The sequence below is a fragment of the Cricetulus griseus genome (genome assembly GCF_003668045.3).
Source record: "Cricetulus griseus strain 17A/GY chromosome 1 unlocalized genomic scaffold, alternate assembly CriGri-PICRH-1.0 chr1_1, whole genome shotgun sequence".
Taxonomy (NCBI): Eukaryota; Metazoa; Chordata; class Mammalia; order Rodentia; family Cricetidae; genus Cricetulus; species Cricetulus griseus.
Window position 1 is genome coordinate 14484725 of NW_023276807.1, and position 25234 is coordinate 14509958.

Genomic DNA, 25234 nt, shown 5'->3' on the forward strand with positions numbered 1-25234 from the left:
TAAACTCTCTCAGCTGCTTTTAATCAGTCGTAGCCTGTAGCATCATGTTCTTAGGCCCATTCCTCAGTTCTTCTTTCCTACTAATGTCAGATGATAAGGTTTTGTCTAGAAATGTGGTTTTTGTCACCTTTATATCATGCTCTATATAAGGAAAAAAGTTTGTGTCGTTTTCTTGATTTACTTCTTCTGGAAAATGGGTTAATAGAGAATCAAGAATGTTTATATAAATAAATGGCATGTGTTGCCTTGTATTAGCTTCCCAGGGCTGCTGTAACAAAATTCCATGTTCGGTGCTTAAACAACAGAAACTTAATTTCTCTTGGTTCTGGAGTCTGGAATTCAGATCAGGGTGTTGGCCGATTTTGCCTCTCTGTGGTCTGGTCCCATGGCTTGAGGTTTGGCCTATTCATGGGGTCCTTTTGCTGTCTGAGTGCTGCTGCTGCTGCCACTGCTGCAAGGACTCCAGTTGTATTGTGTTAACTACACATGAAGCATCTTACTTCACCTTGCTTCCCCTTCTTAAAGGCACACTCTTGGAATACAGTCACATTTTGGGACTAGGGCTTCAAAATAGGAATTTTAGGATAGCATGACTCAGTATATAACTTGACTGTGCTTATATATTTAAAAATTCGACCGTGTGTGTGTGTGTGTGTGTGTGTGTGTGTGTGTGTGTGTGTGTGTGTGTGTGTGTTGGTATGTGCCCTAGCACACATGTGGAAGTGAGAGAACAACGGTGGATCAGCCTGAGATTGTGAAGCCTGGGGAACAATCCCCTGTACCTGCTGAGGCATGCTGACCAGACTGCTTACTGAACAAAAGGAGGGCAAGTGTTCTATTGATTTGTTACAGAGGGTTAATCTGCTACTTTCTACTGGTCATGGACACAATTTCAAAAGGATTTTGTCTTCTTGTGAACCAGTATCCTGACTCTGAGGTTTGCATTCTCTTGGTGGTTTACATAATCCAGACATGCCAAGTCTTTGCTCTTGGCACCATCACCTTGCAAAAATGTTCTTGCACTGTGGCCTGGCCTGACTCTCATCACAGAGCTGACAAGCTTTCAGTGCTTGAGCTGTGTAAAAAGCACCAGGGTAGGATAGAAGAGACACATGTCAAGCTTTTAGAGGTACCAGGGACAGGGCTCAGATCTACTTTGCCTTTTGGTCACCCGAGAAGGCCCATGCTGTAGCAGCATCACCCTAAAGTCTGTTTTGAACCCATTTATTTAACTTTTTTCTTATGAGTTTTTCCTCACAATTTAAAATTTAGTGTACAAAGAAATTAGTGGCTAATTTTTATTTTTCTCTGTAAATAGATGAGTGTTTATATTTTCATTAGCTTATTGATTATATAGCAAATATACTATTTTGAATAAGATATTGGACTTAGGTTTTGTTTTTACACACTCTGTACTTGTAAATAAATGGCCATGTTTTTCTCAGTGTTCTCTTTTTTTACATATACGGAGTATAATCAACTAAGGTATATTAAATTGTGGTACTCTTTTCAATGTAACTGAATGTTTTGTTACTTTGTGCAGTTAAAATATTCTAAAGAGGTACAGAAAGTGTTGGCTCACTGTATTTTGTTGGAAGGATATGGAGAATGTTCTAACAGAACCTTTATTATGGTTGGTGTCACTATGCAAGCTAGAGTCATCTGAAAGGAAGGAACCTCAACTGAGAAAATTTCTCCATAAGATGGGGTTCAGCCAGGCATTGGTGGCTCATGCCTTTAATCCCAATACTTGGGAGGCAGAGACAGGCCGATCTCTGTGAGTTTGAGGCCATCCTGGTCTCTAGAGCGAGAGCCAGGATAGGCTCCAAAGCTACACAGAGAAATCCTGTCTCGAAAAACCAAAAAAAAAAAAAAAAAAAAAAGAGGAGGTCGAATCTAGAAAATGTACCAACCATTCCTCATCTTGGATATTCTATCCGTTTCTCAAAACCAGGGCGATAGTGTGGCTGGGCAGCACGTTTGGGGGCTGAGTGTGCGCAAGCTCCAGGCTGCAGCCCTGCTCAACAAAGTCTTGTTACTCGGTCCACTGCAGCTTTCTCTCACACCTGTCACCACCATTGCACACTGCTCTATTTCTCCACCTTTCCCACCTCTTTCCCACCATTGACATTGCATGCTGCAGTATGTCACACACTGTATTTTTTTTTTGCCCAAAGAGTATTACATGTAAATATTCATCGCCAGGCGTCATTGGTCTGGTTCAAGTTTTCTGGTTTCTGAAACACCATAAATATTGGAGCATTGCCTAGACTCGTCTCATATATTCTGCTGTTGCCCAGAGTCAGGGTGATATTGCAGCGAGGCAGGGTGTCAGGGGCAAGTTCCATACAAGTTTCAGATTGCTGCAGCTCCTGCCACCCACACACCTCCTTGATGTCAGCCACCCTGAAGCTTGCTGGGCTTGACCTTTGTGCTTGTGGCCTGTGGGTAACACCACTGCCTTGTGCTCTCCCTCTCCCAGCGAGGCAGGCAGAGCAGGCTGTAATCACAGTGGCTTCAAGCTGGGGGCAGCAAACCTAGGACAGGCCTTATTCAGTAATGACATGTTTCTGTAGGAGCTTCAGGCTGCTGCATACCATCCCGCTCTTTTTGCCAGGTGCCGGGCACAACTGTTGTGCCTGTAGGCTGTAGGTAGTGAGTGTTGCTGCACTGTGCTTTCTGTCTCACAGCAGGTTCCATGCAGGAGCAGATGTGGGGCCTAGGGCAGGCTCTGTTCAATGCTGACCTGTGTCTGCAGGAGCTCTAGGCAATCTCTCTGTGGTTGGTGCTGGCCACCCAAGGGCTCATCAGGCGTGATGTTTGTGCTTGCAACCTGTTGGTGGAGACAGTGCAGCTAAAGGTATAGGTTCATCATTATCCATGCATGGTTCTGTTCTGCCAAGTTTCTTTCCAGTTTATAAGCATCTTCCCATAAGACTTGCCTTTTTTTTGTTGTTGTTGTTGTTGATCCAGAGCTACTTCAGGCTCTCCAGATGCCTTTTCTGCCTCTGCATCATCCTTAGGAGCCTCCATGGGTCTCAGACTCCTTGGAGCTCCGAGGCAGGTTCTGGTGGCTGCTGCCATCCTTTTTTCCTCCATCAGTCTCAAATTTTTATTAAAGTGTGAAAAAGTCACTAAAATATTCATTTACTTAGAACGTGGTTATTGAATCACTTAGTCACTAGAATTGAATTGAACTGGGTAGTTATAAAAAAAATCCATGTCACGGTGTCTTCTCATCTAGATAGCTTACGGTGGTTTAGTGACAGTTGCCTTCTGGTTCAACTGGACACTAAGCACAACATAGATCATTTAATGGCTGCAATTTGTGGTCCCTTGCATGCCGTATGAACAGTCAGCTACATTCTGTTGAAACTGAGTCAAGGAACATTTAGGACTATTTAAAAAGCTTATCTTTTGTCCCACAGTTTAGCAGGTGATGACATAGGGTTGAGCTTGTTCAGCTTATTACCAAAGAAGAAAATATTTTTGCTCATGAGGTGTGACTATACATTTAAGATCTGGGGACAGGGCCCTATAGTTTGTGATTCAGAACCTTCCACATGAAGCTGATGTCCACTAAAGATTGAGAAAAATTGTTTTGTGAATGACCTTTAAAGAAATTCAAGGTCCTAACTGGCTTATCCGACAAATATACTTTGCATGTCTTCAGCTCTTGTTTGTTCTTCTGTCTGCCTCTGTGGGCAATTTAGGCATAATGATCTGTCCTTTGTCAATAATCCATACATATATTTAAAGGCCTGCGACATGCCAGGGCCTAGTAAATGCTAAATGAATATGTACAGCAGAGTGTCTCAGCTAATGTACTGCTAATGAATCTTCAATATACTCCAGTATTGATCCCATGAACCCTTGGGGAAGCTGGGCCAGACCTGGAATACTCATAGCTTGTTACCTTCGATTGTAAATAGTGTTTTCTTTTTCCTCTAGAATATTTTTTGAACATTATTTTATATGTACTCAGCGTCATGCATTGAAAGGGTAGAGAAGTACTGACAGAGAATGCAGGCTTGGACTCAGGCAAATTTTTTTTTTTCTGCTATGTACAGGTAATGTAACTATATTAGGGTTCTCTAGTGGAAAGGAGCTAATAGAGTGAATTTATATTAAAAGGGAATATGTTAGATTGGCTTATACAGTACTATCTGGGTAGCCCCAACAGTGGCTGTCTCATTCTGGGGAGGCTGAGAACCCAGTAGCTGTTAAGTGCACAAGGCTTTATGCTTCAGAAGCCCTAATCTGGTGCTGAAGCCCAGAGGATTCCCAGAGAGCCTTTGGTTTTCAGTCCACATTGGAAGACAGAAAACACAGGGTTTTTTAATACCAGCAAAAGAATGTCACAACAGTAGCAACAACAGCAACAAAACAGATAAACTTGCTAGCCAGAGTAAAAGTGAGTGGTTAAAAAAATACTTTTGTTTGTTTGTTTGTTAGACCTCCTTTTATCTGTGTTACCATCAGAAGACGCCTCCCACATTTAGGTCGGGTCTTCCAACTTTGAATAACTTGACCAAGATAATTCCTCACAGGCAAACATTTATCTACAGTTTTCTCTCTCTCCTACTCCCTTTAGTTTTGCAGCAACTGGACACTGAGTTCCTTGCCCAGCTTGTGCATTCAGTCACAGCTGTTGCTGAGCATCTGTGGTCTGTCCAGACCCCTTGTCAGATGTGAGGAAGACAGCCTCCCTGTGATCATCATATGGGAGGAAGAGGTGTTTCGAAAGGATTTAACTAGTGTTTTAAAAAAATTCGAAGTACCGTTTGGCTGCTTATTGATGCCTGGTATTTGGCAGGCAATATAATTAATTGTGAATGTATATTTGATTTTGTAATCCTTAAAATAGTCCTGAAGAGAAGTGTTACTTAAGTATATTTTCCTAATAGAACAGAATTGACCATAAGGTTGTGTTCAGCCTAAGTTAGTAGTGTTTTGGTTTCTAACAGTGTTTTGTGGCCTTAGAGCAAAAGCAGAGAAGACATAGAGTGAGCTCATTCAGGCTTAGGGTAGCAAAGCAGGATACTGCTTTTAGTGATGCCTGTGATTCTGATTCAGTTCAAACTCAGACCTTCACTCTGGGGTAAACATGACCCCCTCTAATGAAGAGTGCAGTGAGTTTAAAGCAGGGGCGTGGTATAGCACTAAACCTGGTTAGATATTATTCTAGATGCTGTGTATTTCCCAGTCTCCAGAAAGGTATGTCACAGCTTGACTGTGGTGTGAAAACTGTTAAACTGGACACCACTTTGGATAGAAATTTTCAGTTTTATATTTAGTCACTAGAGTTTTAATAAATGAGGACTTTTACTTAATCTCAATTTCTACTTTGATGAGACCTAGACTCACGTGGGAAACCAGCTGCAGCACACCTGTGGGGAGTGTCATGAGTAGATTAACTGAGGCGGGGTGACAATGCTTCACCCCCATTGTAGGTAGCACCAGTCCCTGGGAACCCTGCACACTCTAAAAGGAAAATGAGCTGAGCACGAGCATTCTGCACGCTCTGCTTCTAGACTGGATGTCATGTGACCAGCTGTCTCAAGTCCTGCTTCGTGACTCCCTACCACGGGAGACTGTAACCTCAAACTGAGCCAGAATGAACCCGTTCTCTCTTTAGTTGCCTTTGATAGGGCATTTTTTTGGAACAGGAAAAGAAACTAAGACACAGACAGTGGTTGTCTGCTAAGGTTAGAGAGAAGTACTGGTATGCATAAAATGAGTGTAAATATTTGCTCCTGTGAAATAAAGTGGTATTTATCATGTTACATTCTTGATAACTACACTCCTGTAATCATGCACACATTTATCTTAAAAGACCTATAGACCTAACTTGTAGAAAAACCTTACTTAGTTGATTAGCTGCTTATAAGAAAATTTCATTTTACTTGAACATTATGGTGGTAATTTTGTAAGAAAGTAATTTTAATGGAATAAATGAAAATTCTGCAAAAGTAGCCTAAACAACTATAGATGAACAGTAGTTTTAAAGGTACTCTTAGGTGTTACAGAGTTGCCTTGAATGCATTCATGATGGTTTTTCATTCTCCAGCCTAGGGTCTCATACATGTTGGGCAATTACTTTGCTGTGGAACAATATTCCCAGCCCTTCTGTTTTAGACTATAATAGGGATGTGTATGTATGAAAGGTTGTCTCCATCTCTTCTGCACTACTTAGAACACTGATTCTGGATGGCCTGATACAAGAATGTTAATTGTCTTCAGCAGCTGTGGCTTGTTAGGAACAATAAAGAAATTCGCCAGTCACATGGAATTAAACAGTGTATTAGATTAAGTCTATCAAGTATTAGTATCTTTCCCCCAATATTATTCCATTGAATACTATGTGTGGTAAAGCCACTAACTTGTGGTTTTCTGTGTCAAATGATTTTCCAATTCTTTCTTTCCCTTTCTTCCACTGAAATTTTTTTTTCTCACAAAATATATCTTGGTAACTATTTCCCCAGCCTCTATTCCTCCCGGTCCTCTACACCTCCCCTCCCTTCTGGATCTACTCCCTTTCTGTCTCTCATTAGAAAACAAACAGGCTTCTAAAGGTTAATTAAAACACAACAGAATATAATAAGATAAAACAAAAATTATTACATTGGAATAGGACAAAACTAACAAATAGATGGAAGTGAGCCCAAGAAAAGATACAAGGAATGTATAGATGCAGAGATCCACTCCTTCCCATACTCAGGAATCCCATAAAAACACTGAACTAGGAGCCAGGATATATACTGAAAGAGAATAAAAGGGTAAAAAGAGAAAAATACATAAGTAAAATAAAAATTAAAAATAAGATAAAAGTAAAACAAAAAGCCCTGACATCACATTATGAGGCAGGGGACCTCCAAAGATGCCATTGAATTCATTTCCTGTTGGCCATCTCCTCCTGGGCATGCGGCCTACCCTTAAGAGTAGTTTGTTTGCACAGTGACGTTCCCTTGGAGAAAACTAAAATTTCATTTTCAGGAGCTTATCAATTGGAGATGGCTTCTAGGTTAGGAATTGGGGGTATGTGTCCAGTTCTCCATCCAGCTGTAGAACCTTATCTGGTGTGGACCCAGACAGGCCCTGTGCATGCTGCCTCAGTCTCTGTGAGTTCATATGTGCATTGATCCTGTTGATTTGGGGGGCTCTGTCTCCTTGGTGTCCTCCATCTTCTCTGGCTCTTACACTCTTTTTGCCGTCTCTGAAATCTGAGGGGAGGGGTATGAAACTGAGTGTTTCAAGGTCTCTTATTCTCTTCATGTTGTCTGTAGGTCTCTGCATTTGTTTCTATCTGCTGTAAGGAGGAAACTTCTCTGATGATGACTGAACAAGACTGATCTATGAGTTTAGCAGAATGTCATTAAGAGCCATTTTATAGCAATGTTCTTGTAGTAAACAGTAGTGTTTGGTTTTACCTTAGGTTCTTGGGCTATCGAGTTTCAGTTTCTTGGTCACCCAAGCAGTGTTGGATATGGGTTCCCTCTCCTGCAGTGGGCCTTAAATCAAACATTAGATAGTTAGTTTTTGAGCCAAATCAAGCATTGGTTAGTTAGTTAGTCCTACAAGCTGTATGCCACCATTATACTAGCATATCTTGTAGGCAGGACACTATTATAGATCATTATAAATTTGTGACTGGGTTGGTGTTTATGTTTCTCCTTGGGTACCATGCAGAATACCTTCCTGTACCGCAGACACTAGTACATAGGGGTGAAGGCACCAGTTTGGTTTTTCCATTTTCAGAGAGTTGTGTAGGTGTTGTTTTCAGTAACAAGGGCTTAGGTGTTGTTTTCAGTAACAAGGGCTTGCCATCCATTTGTGGAGAGCAGTCTAGTCTTGGCAACAGCCTGGGTTGTTTGGGGGTTCCCATGGGACCCCTATGGCCAACAACTCAATTAGATGTAAACCATTCCTGATACTGAAAGCTTCATTTGGTGACAAGTGATGTCTACTTAGAGCTCTGTCTTCCTCATTATTTGGTGATTCATTTAGATCACCTTCATACACACACACACACACACACACACACACACACACACACACAGAGAGAGAGAGAGAGAGACAGAGACAGAGACAGAGACAGAGACATAGAGAGACAGAGACAGACACAGAGATACACACAGAGAGAGGAAACTTCTACTATTTCAGGTTTCCATACTACTCCTCAAGTAGTCCTTAATTTTAGCTGTCCCCCCCTGTATTTCCTCCCTCATAACCCCTCTTCCCTTCTTCTCCTCAGTTGATCCTTTCATTGCAAATCCCCCATCCATAACTATCTATTCTGTTTCCCCTACTTGGGTACTTATGAAAATTAGGTACCTTTAACTTACTTATTTTATTGATGCATTCTGGGGATTGAATTCATGCCCTTGTGCATGCTCGGCAAGCCCTTTACTACTGAGCTATGACTCACCCTAACCCAAGACTTCAACTTCAGCCATTTATTCATGCCAGTGGTCCCTTTGGATTAGACTGATGATGAAATGGAACTGCGTCTAACCTTTGAAGTCGAGGGTCAGTTTTGTTAATCTACCTGGTGCTCCTAGGGAAAGATGTGGTTAAATATGCAGCTTCTTATGAAAAAATCAGTTTAAGATTTCACAGAGTATCTCTTTATGACTTTTATGTATTTATTAAAAATTGTCATTATATATTTGTATATATGTAAATACACAGACATATGTTACTGTTACATAGAGATGTTTCAAACAAGTATTTATTATAAGTTGAGCATATCTCTTTGTAACCCTATCCTTGCATTTTCACCCTCCTCTCTGCTATTAATCTCCCATGTTACCCTAGTTTTGTGTTCATGCAATATATGTCTTTATATAAAATCTAGGATTATCTCAATTTGTATCTGTTTTCCTGAAAATTACATAAATCCGTTCATTAGTTAGAAGCCAGGTAAACAAGGCTACATAAGACAGGTGCGGGGAAAGGCGGGGGAGGGGATTACCTTCCAGTTAATTATAAGCTCTTTGAGAGGTGCAGGCATTTTGATTTTATATTCAAGTAACATTTATTGAGTACTCAGATTTTTTTTTTATAACTTAACAAACACAAGTCTCTTGAGTAGGGTAATTGGGCTTGATTTGAATGGCAGTATAGTGTAGTTGGGAGGTTGTATACTTTAGAATCAAATCAGAGCTCAGACTCATCTGCTCATTATAATCTGTGTGACTTTGCGTAAGTCTGTTCTCAACTTGAGTTTCTCATGCCTTGGGTAAGGATAATGATGGGATTTATATGGTGATTGTATATGATAATATTCATCCTATACCACTTATTCACAGTGTCTGCTATTTAGCAGAGAATCTAAATTGCTTGCCCCTAAGTTTCCATTTAATGTGAAGTACAATGTGGTAATAACAGAATGAGAGCAAGCTCAAGAATGAAATGGTATATTCACCCAGGGGACTCGGAGGGCTTCCTGGGGAAGTTAGTATTTGAATTGAGCCCTGAATGATGGTAGTGTGTGAGCATGTAGAGTTGGGAGACAGTGTTTTCTGAGCGGCGGTATACTTCTATTATAAAAGCTGTTGGTAACATCACAAAGATCTTTTAAACTGTGTTTTGGCTAAAGACATAAAATCATTACTCAAGTGGATGATTCTTATGTTCAATCTTTGTAGAAGCTGGATGTTATTAAATCTCAGTGAAAGCATTCCTGCTGGGTGCTGAGAAATTACATGTGGGCTTCATTGCTTTGCAATCATCTATAATAAGGGATGGAAGGTATATTCTTTGAGACACAGAGCTTCTATTTACAGTATCAAATGTCCAAAGAAGGTTGGTGTTTTCCTTGTTGTGGTGAATTCATAGTCTTGCCTTGGCTTTATGTCAGTGTTCTTATTGTTTGTTTTTAATCTACAAGTTGTACCTTTCTCCAAAGTGTATCTAACGTTCTGCTTAGCTTATGGTCCCTTCTGACAGGCTTTACAGAAACCATCTTTTACATTTGTAGCAAAGATAGGTTTCCTGAGTGATGAACCTGAAGAGCTGAGTCAGCAGAGTTCCCAGGACACTTGATAGGCAGATCTTAGATGATACAGATGCCGCTGGTGCTCAGCATCTCTGGAGCAGAGCAGTATCCTTCTCAGATGGTTGAGGCTTCCGGGGCATGGCTTAGTTCCTGATCTTTATGCCTGCACTTATGCTGGACAGTGATCTCATTCACTTTATAAATTAAATGCATATATAAATTTGTGATTCCTAATTGAATTCAGCTTAGCATTTTCCCTGAGTCCTAGACCCTAATTTTTAAGTGTGTATTATCTATGTTCTGAATCATATAAATGCAGTTCACAGATCATCTCAGGTTTCTAAACCTGAGTTCCTAGTCTGTGGTGCAAATCATCCCTGTCTTTTCCAGTTCATCTCAGGGGATGACAACTACATTGTTTTGATGGGTTCATACCAAAACCTTGATGTTTTCAGGCTGCACCTTTCTTTTATACCTGTGCAGTCACAAGAGTGGTCTAACTTAACTTTAAATGTGTACCACTGCTCTCTTTTGATATGGAGGATTCCCCCACTTGCTATTGGGAGGTGGTAAAGACTGAAGACCTATTAGCAGGAGGTCTTCAGGCCCTGGAAGAGGATAGTGGGAAACTACCCTTTCCTCTTCTTGGTCAATTGCTTCCTAGTTGCCATGAGGTAGCGTTCTTCTAGCACTTGTTGCTTTCTATGATAGTGGCCTCACTGAAGCTCCATAAGCAGGATGCATAAGTAAGTGCATCACTGACTGGAACCTTCAAACTGTAAGCCAAAAGAAGCCTTTCTGTCACCCGATATCTCAAGTATTTGCTGTTGTAATAAAAAGCTGACCAACACAATTACTGTACCTTCAGTCCCTACAGCCACAGGGCTAGTCTAAACCATTGTGATAGCTTCATAGCTGAATTTCAGGCTCTTGTCTCAGAGGACTTCATCACTGTCAGTAGAAGTAGAGAAGTAGAAAGGCCACCACAGGCTTTTTCCTAACAGGGGGTTATAATTCCTACACGTCCTGGGACTGAATGTTCAGTAACACTCTTTCCAGCATCCTGCCCCAAATTTTGAGGGAAGTAATTATTTCCCTGATGCATATAGTCAATCGACTATACCATAAGAATATTCCATTAGTGCAGCTGATTTGAGTATAGCAGCTTCTTGTTGGACAGTTGTCCTATATATCCTAGCTACATTACTAATGCCAAAATAATGAGAATATAATGAAGTGCACTCAGTACCCAACATAACCAATCATAATTCCATACTTTTAATGATTTATAGTGTACTTCAGGATTGGGCAGTGCTTCAGGCTTATCACTAGAACGTCAATTATCCATGTACAGTGAAGGAAATACTGGTTAGTAGCCATTTCAAGTTGAGTTAGTATCAGAAAAAGCAGTGTCTGTCTTCAAAACAGAAAAAAAAAAAAAAAAGCCTGTTAAGCATGTCTAGTTACTTTTCCCTCAGAAATTTGTGGCAAAATCTCACCCACTTATATTTGGGTAATGAATTTGTTTTAAAGTAATGATGGTTGACAGATGGGCTTTATTTAGTACTTTGTAAAAGTAAAGTTTAGCCATTGAGTTCTGCAAACATTTTATTTGACTTAGCTATAAAATTTTATGTTTATTTCCTGACCATGTAGACATGAAACTCTGATTTAGTGACAAAGTAGAATATACTAATGAGAATGTCTTTGGGACATAATTATGTAGATTTAAAGGAGTGATGTAGTTTTAATTATGCCCTTTAGCTAGTACACTTGCATATTAAATTCACCCATGCCTTTATGTTTTCCTCTGCAACCTTGCTTTGCTCAGGCCCTAACTTGCTAATCACCTCACAGGTTTAATCCAAAGTTATGTAACTTAAGCTGAAGGCTGTCAAAGAATCTGTTCAAATTACTTGCTGAAAACATAACTAAGTTTAGTTTTGGAAAAGAAAATGGCTTCTGGGTCTACATTGTTCTTTTCCAGTTTAACAGGAAGGAAATTGCAATGTGTGTGTGTGTGTGTTGTGTGAGTATGTGTTGTCTTGTGTATGTGTGGGTGTGTGTATGTGTTGTGGGTGAGTGTTGTGAATGCGTGTTGTGTTGTATGTGTGAGTGTGTGTGTGAATGCGTGTTGTGTTGTGTGTGTGTGTGTGTGTGTGTGTGTGTGTGTGTGTGTGTGTGTGTGTTTACCCTGCTTCCTCCCTCCCAAACAAGAAAGAAGCACCCTTGGTTGTAAGGTGTTGAAGCCAGATGATGCATTCCTTCCCTCAAGTTATTTTATGAAAGTTGGGAAATTTGAAATAACATAATGGTATTTCAAAATTAAAATTTTTCTCTTTGGTTATTTTTTACCTCTTTGCTGTTTTGACTTTGTTTTCTTTCATATAGACGCCCAGTGTAGCAAATAACAACCTAGAACCTATGAGATGATTTGTCCGTGTTAGGAGAAAATTATGAAACTACTCAGCTTTTCTTGATGAGGGTGTGTGTTTGTGAGAAACTAGATTAGGCAAAAATCCTTAGTAAAGTTTAAAATGAAAAAATACAAAACAATTAAAACCTTTAAAGTATTGTTATTTTCCATTTGAGACAGAGTCTCCCCTAGGACATGTTGACCTCAAATTCACTTTTGTTTCAAGAATTACCTTGAGCTCATGGTCCACGGGCTCCTGTCTCCCTTGTGATGATATTCTCCCAATGTCTGGCGACCATGAAAATACAGAATTTAAACTAGAGTCAGTGGGCTTTCTTTAGAGGCCAGTCGCTATTTTGGCTTCTGTTGAAGCCACTCTGCAGCTATGGCAGGAAGCCACCACAGGCGGGACCTGTGTGATTGGACATGACTCTTACCTGCCCAACTGGATTCAATTTACGCACTGGTTGTAGTTCGCCAGCTCCTAATTTAGAACATGGATTCCTAACTTCTTTCCTTTTTCAAACTGACATTTATCATGTATGCTGTAGCTGCTTTTAATCAATGCTTTTTATAATAATAGTTTATGAAACAGGGTAGAAATATTTCTTAAAAATTTAACATGAAACAAACATACATAAACACAGATCTCCACTTATTCATCATATGAAACAATTGTCTATCCTTTCCTACACTGAATTTGTCCTTTATCCTTTTGCTTTATCTGATTTAAAGCAAAGTAGAAAAACCTCAACACTTATTCCAAGCCATGGTTATGTGGTACTGTGTAGGTCAGAATTCTGTAAAGAAACAGGGTCAGCAACACGCAGTGCAGCCAGAATAATGTACACAGAGAGGGAGTGATTGTGGAGAATTGTGTCTTGTGATTATGGAGACTGAGAAATGCCAGATTTTGCTGTCTACCAGCTGGAGACCCAGGAAGGCCAGTGGTGAAGTTTAGTTTTTGCCATTGGCCCAAGAGCCAGGGCTAGTGACAGGAGCAGGACAATGTCCCCCCTGGAGGCTGTGAGGGAGAAGCATAGGTTCTGTCCTTCTTTAACATTTGACTTAGGCTTCAACACATAGGAAGAAGATGCCCATTCACATTGGGAAGTGAAAGCCACTTTGCCCAGCCTGTTAAAACACCCAGACATATGCAGAAATGCCAAGCACCTATATTCTAGTTAAAACACAAAATTAGCCACCGTAAGTACCCATGCAGTTAAGCAGGCTCTCTATACTGCCCGCCCCCTTGTTTTTAGTCTGTTAACTTATAAATGAGCCAGGTATATAAGATACTTTATTCATTGTCTTTGTTTACATCTCTGGTGTTGTGTTGTTCCTGCCAGTTTTGCTAGGTCCAGCTAGCAAAGAATCCTCCCTAAGTGACTCACCCTTGTGTTTTACTTTCTGTCACCTGGGGTGGGGTGGGGGCATAATAGTGGCCATGGCCTTCACCATTGGTGTCTCATTTGATGGTTTGGCAATAGAATGGTCTTCTCAAAGCAATTATGCTAATATTTTATTTCTAAATTTATCAGCTAGAATTTGTCTATAAAGAACCTTCTCCAGGTCATCCTGAATATTGATTTCCCCTGAGATATAATTCACAGGGAACAGAGTAGTTTTAAATCTCATTTTATAGATTGAGTTGGATTCTCAAAAAGTTAGAAGTTAGGTTAATTGCCTAAAGTTACAGGCCTCCTGCTTGGTCTAGCAGAATCAAGCCTAGGATGGACATACTAGTGCTGTTTTGTTGTTTGTTTGTTTTTAGTGCTGAGTGACAAATTCTCTGTTGCTCTGTCATCTCAGTGAGAAATAGCATGGTTTTAATTGTCCTTCTTCCTCTATTTCTTTTTCTGAATAATTAAAGAGGGAGTAGATAATTTTATCTTATAAACTAGAGATAATTTTTGAGAATAGATGGGTGCTTATGTTCAGATTCTGCTCTATCAGACAGTAGCTGTAATCTTGCCATAGTCCAGTTTCCTCACCTATGACATGAAGATCCTACTAGTAACTGCCCAAAAGGCTTGAATGAAGTTCACACTAGAAAATTGCTTAGACCTGTACCTTGCACAAAGTAGGTTTTCAATTTTGTTTTGTTTTCTGTAGTCAAACTGTTCACAGTTATACCTTTAATTCTATCAGCCATCTAACCCAAGCATTAGAAATATTGCAGTAATTGTTAGGAAAGCAGTAAGATACTGTTTGCTGTTACAGAGGGCAATGGTTGGTCAGCCATGGACCGGCAGCATGAAGACTGAAGAGGTAGCATTGACCACAAAGAGTGGGAGCAGCAAAGGCTGCATTTCTCTAACTTGTAATCACAGAGACAAGTGTCTTAATGTTTTAGTTACACCTGTGGGATTATCTAGTAAACTTATGGATAGTGCTTGAAAGATGTATGGAAACTGAATGTCTTGCATTTACAGTTTTCTTGTGTATGAGTCTTACCAAAGACGGTTGTTGGTTCTGTTTTTGTGTTTTCATTTTTTGAGTCTGACCACTCCCTACTCTGTCAATAGCAAAAACTGTCCAGTTAACTTGTGGCTATTCAGCTAGACATGAAATAGTTTATTCTGCACTAGGTGGAAAAGCAAGACTCCTTCTGCCCTGTGCTGTTTTCATCCCTTGCTTGTTAGAGGTACAGATGGAGGCACTCCTAATTGTACTTCTAATCTTTACCTGTTTTATCTGGGAGGAACTTTTGGAATGCATTTGCAGACACTTGTAGTCAGGGTGATTTTCCCGGCTTTCTGAAGCAAAGGCTGTCCTTCCTGATGGGCTTCAGTGAAGGATACTGCAGTGGCAATTCTGCCTTGTTTCCTTACTGTTTCTGTCCAAAGCCAAGGAGGAAGGGTGCATGAATATTTGGTCTGATCCCTGCAGTTTTCCTATTTGCTCCTTTGCATTTATTTTATTTTATCTTATTTTATTCAATTCATCCATTCATTTTATTCCCCCCCTCCCTGACTCCTCCTCTGTTTCTGTTCAGAAAGGGACAGGCTTCCCATGGGCATAGCATGCAAAGCATGGCATATCGAGTTGCTGCAAGACCAAGCACCTCCCCTGTATTCAGGCTGGTCAAGGCAATTCAGCAAGAGGAATAGGTTCCCAAGAACCAGCTAAAGCACCAGAGACAGCTCCGGCTCCCATTGCCAAGAGTCCCACAAACAGACCAACCTACACAACTGAGGGCTTAAGTTGGTCCCATGTAGGCTCCCTGGTTGTCGGTTCAGACTCTGAGTTCCTATGAGCCAGGTTAGTTGTTTCTTTGGGTTTTCTTGTGATGTCCTTGACCTCTCTGGCTCCTATAATCCTCTCCCTGTCTTCAGCAGGACTCCCCTAATGTTTGTCTGTGGGTCTCTGCATCTGTTTCCATCAGTTATTGGATGAAAGCTCTCTGATTACAATTGGAGTAATTGTCATCCTTTGCACTTCTTGTTTTTTTTTTTTTTTTTTTTCATTGTACTGTAGTAGCAAAGTTCATCACTGTATTTTTTTTTCTTGAATTATCAAGTGTGTTTCGAGCCTTGTTTGAAAGGGAACCTGTGTTATAATGGCTTGTACCATTTGTAAACTTTCTGAGAATTTGTAAGAACTTTGTATTTGGCCATGAGAAGTGGAACACTTGGATTTAACACAATTCTTTAGGTGCATAAGTAGGCAGATAGGCAACAGTGATGCCATTTAATGTGTCGTGGTCCTCATGGAGTAAGTAATGTGACTTTGTCATTATAAAGATAAACACAGGTTGTTCTTCATTAGAGTTTCCACCTTATTATTTAGGTGAAATTAGACCACCCAGCCCAAGGTAGGAAGAGGCCTTGAGTGCAATAACTGCAGGTTTGTGCTAACGTTTTGGGGAAGTTAATAATACTTATTTTAAACCACATTTTCATTGTTATTTTTTGTATGTCTTGGAATTTTTGTTTTTACAAATGAAACACTACTGTGGAATTAAAGATGGGATAGAATAAAACTGTTCACACTTTATATTTCAGTAGGTTATTTATTTATTTTTTTTGTCCAGTAAAGGAAAGTATATGTAAGATTCTGTTTCATAGATGTTAAGTGGATAGTGAAAATGAGCCTGAGATACAATGGAGAGGGCCAAGCTACAGTCTTCTGGTCCCGTGCTACAGTCTTCGGTCCCGAGCTACAGTCTTCAAGTGTGTATCTGTCCAGGTGCTTTGCAGCAGCACACGTTCTTTCAACTTTGTCTTAGCATCAAAGCCTAAATGTTAGAAAGAACCCCAGCTCTAAAGCCATAGACCACAGCCAGGCCCTCACACCATCTTGGAAGGTCTGAAGAACTGTGCATACCCTTCTTCCCAGCAAATTAAAGAGATAACATCTCTTATGTGTGTGCAGCTCCATGGTTAAGTCACATCTCTGGGAATGAAGTTCTAAGTTGTGGCCTGCATTTTGCACTTAGTTTAGAACGATCCTTTTATTTCCATGGGAGCACAGTAAGAGTCATTGCGGTTTGCTTGTGTTCGTTCCCGATCTCGGTCAGGTCATCTTTGCTACACTGGGGTTTGTCTGTGTTGTCATTCATCTATGGCAACTATCACCTCAGCTTGGGGTGCGTTCTTGTGAGGAGCAAAGATAACCTCTGCCAAGTGTGGAGTACTGTCAGGCCTGTGAAGGAGCTTTGTGCTTGGTAGCTTTGTCATTTGCTCTAAGTTCTGGTAATTAGTTAGCACGCATGTGCATATTCAGAAAAGAGAAGGAGGAAGTTTCAATATTAACAACAGGCAGCATTTGTAGAAAACATTGGTTTTTTGATTTTCTTGTTTGAGTTAATGGACTAATTAGAAATGAGTGATGCAAGAATGTAATATTGATTATTCTTGAAAACAAACTATTGGTGAGTAATGGAGTTTTCTAAGCCTAAAAGTTATATGTGGGGGTTTTCTTTCTTCTTGCATGCTTACTGTCTGGAACTTGGTATTTTTGAAAATATAACTTGAATATAAATTTGTAGGAGTCAAGGTGAATTGAATGAAAAAAGCTTACATTTTAACATCCATATTTAATGTGAAATTCCAAGGTGAAGTCATCGGCCTTCAGCTCTCACTTGGGCTCCCTTTGCTTTGATTAACTCTGTTCGCTATTCTTACCCATTCACTTCTTTAGGACGTGAAAGTGAATTATGTGTGCATGAGAAATCATCTTTCTAGTTCATTAAGTCATCCCAGCAGCTGCCCAGCTACAGTGACATATCTAAAACCAGGTAGTCTAGGCTTGTCCAGGAAAATGTTAGGAATCGGAGCTCATGGTGTGATGGAGCTGTGCTGTATGCCTTGTAAGAGTTCTCTGGCTTCATACGGGTTGATAGTGAAAGCCAAGTGCCACTGTCTCAACTTTTTGGTTGATGATGAGAGTAAATGTGGTTTTCATTGTTTCCTTTTGTGACCTCCGCTTTGCTTTTTAGAGTTCATGAAAGATGATTTTTTCCCATCCATCATCATTAATCTAGGACATCCATCCCAGAGAGTTGTTTTGCTGGTTTTATAAAACCTACAAGCAGCATTGTCTTTTATCAATTAGGTAATTTTTCTCTACAAACCTTACAAAATACTTGGGTGCTGAATGTTGAAAAGATGGATTCTTAGGATTCTGGTAAAGGGTTGGTGGCTTTGCGGCCTGTCCTGTCTGTGGAGCTGCAGGAGTTGGGGTCAAATACACTATTCACTGTGTTTTCAAGAATGAACTTAATTGTCTGATTAAAAGTAAAAGAGCCTTTTGGTTTGAAAAAGAAAATGTTTACCTGTGTGGTAGCTCAAGCCTCATATGCCCATGTGATGGCATTTCATTGCAGCTACCAAGCATACTCTTGGAAAGTCAAACCTCATACCACTTAGTATCTGCTGGTAGAACAGCTTTGATTTTGTACCTGCACAAGGTAAACCTAATCGTATAGCCACATAATTCTTAATACATTCATACTGCCCCGAATGTATTTCAGTTCAGTTCATTTGCTCTAGAAGGAAGCAATTGGCTATTGGCTGTTTATTCCTCAATCTGGGAAATGGGAAGAGCAATATATTATTGGGTAGGGTTTCAGTTTCACATTCAGATTTGTAACCCATTAACACAACGTTGAAAATTAACACTTTCAGGGTCAGTGAGACAGCTCAGCAGGTAAAGGCTTATTATGCTGCCAAGCCTGGTAACCCAAGTTTGGTCTCAGGGACCCTCAGGGTGGAAGGGGAGAACTGGATCTCTGACCCTCGCCACATTCACAGGTAGGTACAGAGACTACATGTGAGTGCAGCTTCAGCTGAACTGACTCCCTGATGGTACAGAGCTCATGAGATACTTTTATTGCTCAGAGCCCCCATTTGCTTATGTATAAGGTGGAACTGGGTTTGTTTCATAACCTTACATTTAAGCAAAATAAATATAAAAGTGTAAAAATATATGTAAAATGCTTCTCTGAACAAAGCAAGTGAATGAGCATCCATCATTACAGCTCAAACAGCTTTGCCGGAAGTAGGCACAGATTTGGACCCATGAACTCAAGGTTATCATTTAGTTTGAGTTCAGTATCACTGTCTCATGACTAATGAGGAGGCGTATTCCCACTGGTTATAAGTTTTTAGTGAGACCTGTCAGGAAAAAGTATAGTCTCCTCAGCTTTACAATGAGAAGAATTTTTTTTATTAAAGTTACTATCAAATTGATGTTATTTCAATATTTTTTGAATCCAGGATGTGCATATTGGCAATTTTCAAATAGAAATTTTTTTTTTTTATTAATTCAAGTTAGGGAACAGGCTTGTTTCACATGTAAGTCCCCTCTCCCTCTCCCTCCCCTCACCCCAGTCCCTCTTCCCCCACCACCAACCTACTTTTGTGTGTGGAAAAAACGACTTGATTTATGTAATGATAAAACAAAAAGAATGCCTATATTCCTCTAGTTTTCCTGTATTGAGGTATCAAAAACTCAAATAAAAACTCATGAAAGGCAATTCTCATTTCTTTGGATCACTTCCCTTAAGAGTATCTATTATTTCTGTCAAAAGATTTTGTTTGCATAAACTTGTATTTTATTGCATTACTATTTTGAGTTTTAGGTTGGCAAAATTAGAGGTGACATATATACTTTAAATCATTATTGAAGCAAAAGTCAGTGAGGAAATGGCTAAGATTGTATTTTCCCTGTTATCCCCCGACACTGTTAGACAGAACTAAACCATATTCATGTCTTCCGTAAGAAATGCAAGGAATTGAAACTATCATTACTAATTAGCTACATAGTAGACCTAAGCTCATACCCACAACTCAGAACATGCACAGATTGTATAAGCAATCAAGGTGGAACTGAGTGTCGGTTAATTCATGTAAGCCCCGTGGGAGGAGTCTCCATGCCCCTGTCCTGCATCTTTGTCAGCCTCTCACTGTCATCTTACCTGTTGAGACACCGTGTTCATGTGGTTTGTCATCTGTGAGTACAACTGTGTCTCCAAACAGAATTTTGAAATAAAGAAATCCATCTTTTTTATTTTCTGCCTCTTTTCTCCAGTGTCCAGCACAATGCTCTGCTGTCTTTCTTTAAGGACAAAGTTTAATTAACAAACCAGGTGTTGTCAGTGTTGTGCTGCAAAAACAAACAAGACAGATTAAAGCTCTTTTTATTTGGCTTTGTTGACTCTCCAGGTGAATGGAATAGTGTTGAGCAGCCGCCAAAGTGTGGCATTTGAGATTACTTGTTTCAGCTTTGAATGGAGGCTCAGCTGAGGGAGAGAGGTTTGGGTACAGGGTTTCCCCTGGCAGAATTGGGGTGACTTCCTTTGCATACCTTGTCACCTTGTTCCCTTCAGGAGCCACGAAGCCTGTGCTTCTTGAGCAGGCGTGTGCATTTTGTAGGTTTATGGTACATGATGTTTTCATAACAGAAAGAAGGAGCAGAAAATGATGATATGAACCAAGAAAACATTGAGATCTGGGAAGCCACTGTATGTTTATGTGCACGCCTACTGAATTTAGTTCATATTTTTTTTTAAAAGATTTTTACTCTGGATAATAGTGGGCACAGGAAGCAGGGATGCCCCTGCATCACAGGCCAGCATCTCTGGATTGGATGTAACACAACTCAGTAGGGGAACCTAAGCCTTTTAACTAGTTCTATTCGTGCATAAAACAGGTCTGAAGAGCACATGTTGTCGATTGTGACTTGCTTGGGTGATGCTGAGAGGAGATAGATAGACTCTCCAGCATTTGTGTAAACTGTCTCATACAGTTGCTTGGTGAGAACCTCATTGTCTGTTATTACTCAAGTTTCAAAAGTAATATTGTGGTTATATTTCTTTAGAGACAAATTGATTTGGGGATTATTAGTATTTAACAAATTACCCTTTAAAGCTGCACTTCCAAATATTATTCCTGCAGCTTTACATGTGTTGTGTTGCTCATTATGCTTCTGCTCATTTGTGTGCCTTAGAGGACATCTGAAGCAGCTTTTGAATTTCAATGACAGTTCATCTACATATGAAGAGGCTTATAGGCTCGTGATCCCAGAAGCTGTCCAGGAAGAGCTCCATTCTTAGATTTGCAGTTATCCCCGGCTTTCTTTGTTGGTAGTATCTCACTACTTCAATGATTAAAGTTGAATTATTATTCGATATAAGGAGGTTTTTTTTTTTTCTTTTTGGAACAGCTTTTTTTGAAAACAGATTGGGAAATAATTTCTGTTAATAGTGAGTTTATGAAACAGTAACCTCAAAACCTACAACAGAAATTTCTATAGCAGAATGGTAATTTGGAACATTATTCACATGTATGTATTTAAAGGTAATATGCATGTGTGTGCTTCATGAAGAGAAGCATTTTTGCACAATGCATAATAATATAGTCAAATAAACTGTTGAGGTAAAATTATAAGCAATTGATTTTTTTTCTTAGTGTATCCAAGTGTGATGCAGCATAGAGAAACAATTAAAACAGTCATAATTAAGGGAAGGAATCCTTTAACATAATTAAGTACTGTAGGAGAATGTTAATACCTATACAAACTTGTATATTTCTATATAGCTGGAACAAACTTAAACCGAACTTGGAGACCTAGTGAGATAATCTGTTACCTTAATCACATTACTCTGTTACCTTATCTCTACAGTGGTGATCAGAATATGGGGAATGCTGTTGTAAAATACTGCTTATTAGAATTTGAGTGACTGCTTTTAGATGTAAAAAAAATTCTATGAGCATTTCATACGAAGTGTTTTAAACACACTGACTAGCCCCATCTCCTTCCCTTGTACTCTTTCCACTCTCTCGTCCCTTCCCATTCAACTTTGAGACCTCCTCCTCTTTCTTCTTTCCCCATCAAGTCCAGTGTGTTTTTCCCAGCTAGCCTTGGGGTTGAGCCCTGCCCTGGTGTGTGGTTAGCCTATTAGAAGTCATGTCATTAGAGGAAACTGACCCTTCTTTACCCAGTAGCTATCAAAACCCAGAAGTTCCTCAGCTACTGGTGGGATTGTGTTCATCTTCCTCTTTCTTTGTTGAGATTTTGTCTGGCTGGAGCTTCTGAAGGCCTGCCATAATTGGTGTGAGTCTATCTGTGCCTCTCTTCTGTTGTGTCTGGAAATCATTTGTTTCCGGGTAAGTACAAGCTTGCCACCTCCCAAGTTTGAGTATATGTTATCTTTAGTAATAGGAGTTTACTGTCAAGCTCTGGAGATAGGCAGGAAAATTGACACTGCCTTGCCAGTCACGTCTTAAGAGATGTCAAAAAAGGTCATTCCTGTCTTCATTACAGTAAACAACTGTTTACTCAGTGCCTCTAATGCACGAGGCAGAAAGGAGGGGGAGCCCAGAGCTGTCAGATGGAGCAAGGGCAAATCATTTACTCTACCCCAGTCCTTCACACATTCTTTCTTTAAAAAGATGGCACTCTTTATTTTTAAAGCTCAGTCCCGTAAGAGAGGTTGTAGAATGAGAAAATATTACATTTTTTATTATTTCAACAAGAGGAAGTACATGAAATCTGCCAATTGTATGGATTAAAACAGTAGAATACAGCAAGTCCATGTGGCTCTGCCTGTTATTTATAGAGCTATTACTTATGTGCCAACTAGGTGCAAAAGCCACAGAATTTAACAGAATAGACAAAATCTCTGTCTTCAAGGGGTTTTTGTCCTCAGAACGTCTCGCCTTCATCGAGACTTAGTGGGTCCTATGCTGACTCTCTCTCTCCTTAGATACTGAACCCGAGGTTCAGTCACAACACATGGCAAACCATATCCAGTATTCTACTTGCCCTGTGAGCAGAAGCCATCTATATGTGAATGTACGACTCTGCCCTCGTTGTCTCCTCCTTCCCCTCAACTGCTCTCTTAGAGCCCAGAAATAAGGCAGTTGCTTCTGTAGTACCAATGGCAGTTTTATCTATTGAATTTTTAAATGCGCCCAGACATGAAAGTGGAGTTTGGTAGATTGCTAAACACAGCTAAGGCACATTTGTTCTTTATAATATATTGGGACAAGCTCATTCGTGTCCTTCACCATGCATGATAAACAGTTGAGAAGTTTGGTAATTCAATGAATGAGTTTTGCACAGACTGGAGGTCCAGATTTGCTGCTGAGAAACTCTGTTACCCAGATATCCACCAGCAAATAAAGTCAGCTGACTAGTCCTATACACAATCATGCACCAGAGAGTGATATCTTGGCCAGATATTGCCCCTCTCCCCCATGTATGATAGTGGTTTCTCATACTTAGTGCAGCACTCACGTGTTTGTGGTTGCCAGTTGATAAAAGCATAGCACATGTAATTGTGCACAGTTTATAATACTTGATGATTATAATGGATTATGTTTATATACTTATATTTACTGTACTGTCTTACCCCCAGCCCCCATTTTGGGGGTCATACCAGGGCCTTGTGCATTCTGGGCAAGCACTCTACCACTGAGCTACAGCTTCAGCCTTAGGCTTTCCCTTTTATGATAACCTTTGAGTGTTCTCTTACTTATACACTCATAGCACTGGGGATATAGCCCAGGAATGGCGTGTCTGCCTAACGTGTCCGAGGCCCTAGCACTGAACAAAAACAGATGCCAAACTTGGAAAGTGCACTATGTTATGCCAGCAGCAGCCCCATGCATGTCCTGTCTCCGGGTGGTGTCAAGAGACCACAGTGATAGGTGGTCTGTGCACACTACCATGCAGATACACATTCTCCTCTCACAGCTCCACCCAACGTACACGTCTTAGTGTCTCCCTTGTTGGACCCTAAGAGAGACATACATGGTCCCCTGGAGAAGGGGAAAGGGTCAAGATCTCGTGAGCAAATCGGGAGCACTGGAAGAGGGGGCAGGGAGCTAGGAGAATGAGAAGGGGAGAAGAGGAGGGATGCGGAGGACATGAGGGAGCAGAAAGGTTATGTACGGGGAAGAATAGAGGAGAGCAAAATAATAGATATCATCAAAAAGGGAGCCAGTATAGGTTTACAGAGAAATCAGGCACTAGGGAAATGTCTGGAGATCTACAAAGATGACACCAGCTAACAATCTAAGCAACAGAGGAGAGGCTACCTTAAATGCCCTCCCCTGATAATGAGATTGATGACTGACTTATATGCCACCCGATAGCCCTCATCCAGCAGCTGGTGGAAGTAGAAGCAGACACCCACAACTAATCACTGAACTGAACTGGAATCCAGGTGCAGAGAAGGACAAGTGAAGAGCAAAGGGGTCCACACCAGGCTGGTGAAACCCACAGAAACAGCTGACCTGAACATCGGGGAACTCTTGCTCCTCAGACTGATAGCTGGGAAACCATCATGGGACTGATCCAGACCCCAGGAACGTGGGTTTCAGTGAGGAAACCTGGGAAATCTACGGGCCCTCCTATAATAGTTCAGTACTTATCCCTAACATAGGTGTGGACTTTGGGAGCCCATTCCACATAGAGGAATACTCCCTGAGCCCAGACACACAGGGCTGGGCCTAGGCCCTATCCCAAAGGATACAATAGACACTGATGACACCCTATGGAAGGCCTCACCCTCCCTGGGGAGCAGAAAGGATATGTGATAGATAGGGTTTTAGTTGGGGGGGTTGGTAGGGGAGGAGGGGAGGGAGAGGGAACTGGGATTGTCATGTAAAATAATCTTGTTTCTAATAAAAATAAAAAAAATCTGCAAAAAAAAAGTGTCTCCATTGTTAATGACATGTCTCTGTACTTCAGTGATATTGTGAAACTAGTTACAAAGTGGCTTGAAAATTATCCGTTAAAGTGAGAATTGATATGAGATACAGATAATTTTACTATTCACAGTTTAATGTGCTCTCTCTGTGTGTGCACATGTGTGTGTGTGTGTGTGTGTGTGTGTGTGTGTGTGTGTGTATGTATGCATGTGAGGTTTTGGGGTTTGTTCACTAATTTACTACAGACTGAAGCATATGAGTCTGTATTCAGCAGACCGTGTGCCATTCCCTGGTGGTTCTTTGGACATTTTCATGTTTGACCAACTCACTACTGACATTTTAATTTTACATTAAATTCCTAAGAATGAATGAGAGATTTATTGTGCTGTCCAGAGCACCTGTAGCATGAAATGATGTTTTCCTTTAAACATTACTAGGGTGGTAAAATTGAAAGAAAAAAAGCATTTTCCTTCTGTCTTTTCTTGTTACATGACTCCTGTGTGTAGATCATTCGAAAGAATAGCGTGGCAACATAAATCCAGTGTCTTAACGAGAAACCACATTGATGCTGAGAAGCAAACAGATAACCTGAAGCCAGACAATGAAATTTACATAGCCCTCCCTTGGTAAAGTCGTCTTGCTGCATTGCTGAGT

General features: G+C 40.4%; 1 protein-coding gene across 1 annotated transcript in view; it reads left to right on the forward strand.

The window, feature by feature from the left end:
• Window positions 1-25234, forward strand: part of Prim2 (DNA primase subunit 2) — a 193002-nt gene that overhangs the window by 136985 nt on the left and 30783 nt on the right. The gene's annotated exons all lie outside the window — the stretch shown is intronic.